The 3,055-nt window shown below is 34.7% G+C and overlaps 1 non-coding gene across 1 annotated transcript; it reads right to left on the bottom strand.

The window, feature by feature from the left end:
* Nucleotides 1-338: 338 nt before the first annotated feature.
* On the bottom strand, nt 339-444 carry LOC122035491. The gene has a single exon (XR_006127040.1). It is a non-coding gene; the product is annotated as a small nucleolar RNA R71 (small nucleolar RNA).
* Nucleotides 445-3,055: the final 2,611 nt, after the last annotated feature.

The raw sequence follows: 3,055 nt of genomic DNA, 5'->3' as shown, positions 1-3,055 counted from the left end.
CTTTTATGCAAGATTTTTATCTCCCATTGTGCAACCTCAAATTGAAGCAGAAAGTTTCCAACTAGACCAAGAGTTAATTTTTATGATACAAGGTCACAAATTTGGAGGAGAAGTATCAGAAAGTCCTTATCTGCATCTTGAAACATTTTTAAAGATTTGTGATATGGTGAAATGTGAAGGAGTGTCAGCAGATGCAGTTCGATTGATGACATTTTCTTTCAGTATCAAGGATAAAGCAAGGACTTGGTTATATTCTCTCCATCCTCAAAGTATCACAAGTTGGGAGCAATTAGAGAAGCAATTTCTGAATCATTTTTTCCCTCCAAGCAGAACAGTGTATATGAGGAATTGCATAACAAATTTTGCTCAGGCATATGGAGAATCATTATTTGAAGCATGAGATAGATTCAAGAGTCTTCAAAGACAGTGCCCTCATCATGATTTTAAAAAATGGTTGATTCTACACATATTCTATGGGAGAATTTCTTTCTCAGACAAGAGTTTATTGGATTCATCAGCTGGAGATTCTTTTATGGACAAAAGTGTAGATGAAGCATATATATTAATTGATTAAGTGACATTGAACCTCCATGAATGGTCGAACAAAAGTTGGATGAAATCTCCCTAAAAAATTCAAGAAGTGCAAATCATAAATGTAAGAGAGTCTGTCAAACAAAATGCAACTCAACCATCCAAGAAAGTTGAAGTTCACAAGTCACAGAATGAGGAGTTTAAACATTTAGGGGAAAAGATTAATAGCATAGTTTCAAACTGGTTCAAAGAAGACCTTCCTCCTTCACAGAAAAGATCTAGTGTAAATGACAATGATCTTAAGTTGAGAAGTGGCAAGAATCACGAAGAACTTCTGAAAAATGACATGTTTAGAATTGAGGAGAAGAACAATAGAAGACCACATGAACTCAGTTCCATTATTCCAGGAGGTTCCTAAATGCCACAAGTACCTTTTCCACAATGATTGATCATACCAACACTAGATAAGCAAGTTGAACCTCCTCCACAAGCAAAAAGAGAATATGGGAAATTAGAAGTACCTTTCCCAAGACCTTCACTAAGGGTTCCTTTTCCACAAAGGTTAGTGGGGGTCAATGAGAACAATGACTTTAAAAAATTTTATGACACTGGTAAGATTGAGTGCAGATTTCATAGTGTGTATAAAGATGAAGACTCTTAAGATGAGGATTTTATTGATAATGCAGTGGTAAATAAGTTTTCAGATCTATCTCCAAATTTTATAGAGTGTTATAGTGACATTGAATTTTCAGATGATGAATGTGATGTGGTAGATCAAATTAAACTGCAAGTGAAGTTATTGATCCTCTTGTTATTGATTCTCCTATTGAGGATATAGATGTTGGTTTATTTTTTGATGTATGTGTTGATGATGATGATGTGGAAGAATGTGTAGGGAGCTGTGTTGTGAAAGCAACATCTCAAGAATCACCACCTTTGTCCACACAACCCTTAGAGGTTGCAAGATTTGAGCATGTTGTGGACCAATGTGTAGGGACTCTTGTAGATATGGTTGAGTCTCAAGAATCACCATCTTTGATATCACCAACACTTGAGCTAGAGCTAGAACCATCATTTGATTCAGAGGAAGTCACATCCACATGTTTAGAAATATTAGGTATCTCTCAGCAAAGCAAGGTAAATACTTCTTGTGATCTTTTGGAAAATTTTATAGAGGTACCTATTATTGACTTTGTTGGATGTAATTCAGTTTTTATTTCTTATTATGCTTATCTTAATATGGTTATGACTCTATCTTATCTAAAATGTTTGTGGGAGATTTGTATTTTCTTTGCATGTGCAGATTTCACTTGGGCTAATAATTGGAAGCTCACACTGAACCGTCTTCGACCACCTGAAAGAACTTCAAAGAAGACGAAGATGGAGAGAGCAATACTTCATTTTGTAATTCCTTTATTAAAAGCTCCCTCCATAATAAGAGCCCTTGGTAGGAGGGTGTTGAAATATCTTACCCCTCCAAGAGCGAGATTTAGATGAATCTTATGAGGTGGTCGAGCTAATGACCTTAAACAAGCGCTTCTTGGGAGGCAACCCAAGTTTATTTTCCTTGTTTTCATTTGTCTTTAGTTCTTTCTACTTTCATTTCATTCTTTATAATAAACATGTATCCTATACTTAATTTTTGTTGTCAATCTTCTTTTATAGGACTCAAAGATTAGGAGGAGTATAACTACATGATGGAGAAGTTAATAACATGGGCATTTGGCATGCATCATTTGGTAACTTCTCTTACTTTTTATCTCCTCCACATTGTTTTTAGTTTTCATTGAGACAATGAAAAGTTTAAGTCTGGGGGATGCATTAGATGCATTTGAATTACTTTGTTTGTTTTTGTTTTTACTTATGTCTTGCATTTTATTTTGATTTCTTGTGGCATACATTTAGAGAACATCAATCTTCACTTATATGCTTTCTTGTCTTCAAGTTAAAATGTTAGCATGTTCATTTATCTAGATTCATGATGTTGTAAATGATGCTAGTAGTATGCTTAGTGTACCTCTTTTCTCTATCTTGGGTAGCTTGAAATAAGCTAAGTATCATATAGAGATAAGTTTGAGATTTGGCTCAACCTTAAGGATCTTACCTTGACTTCACTATACTTGATGCTTGAATGGTTGATATCATTGAAATAGTCATGATTCATCTTGTTTGTTTAGTACTTGGTTTCCATGGTGATTTCTCAACATTTTGGTTACTGGATGAGGCTCAAATCATATAAACTCATTTGGAAAAATCAAAATATCCCAACATTTGTGCTAAAAGTACATTTGAAAATAAGTTTGCACAATGCAAATACTTATGAGAAAAAAGGAAAAAAAGTGAATAAGGGATATAAAAAATAGTTGTCGTGAGTGGAATCTAGCAAGTCATCCCTTTGAGACCGAGTTAGGTTACTGGGGAAATGACTACTTAGCTTCTCTTGAGATTGAGCACACCTTTGAGACATTGGGTTGATTGAGAAATATGAACCAAGTGTTTGGCAAGTAAGTGCCTATAACTGGCT

This window comes from Zingiber officinale, chromosome 11B, assembly GCF_018446385.1.
Source record: "Zingiber officinale cultivar Zhangliang chromosome 11B, Zo_v1.1, whole genome shotgun sequence".
Lineage (NCBI taxonomy): Eukaryota > Viridiplantae > Streptophyta > Magnoliopsida > Zingiberales > Zingiberaceae > Zingiber > Zingiber officinale.
Note: the sequence above shows the minus strand (reverse complement) of the source record. Positions and strands in the feature narration are given on the sequence as shown.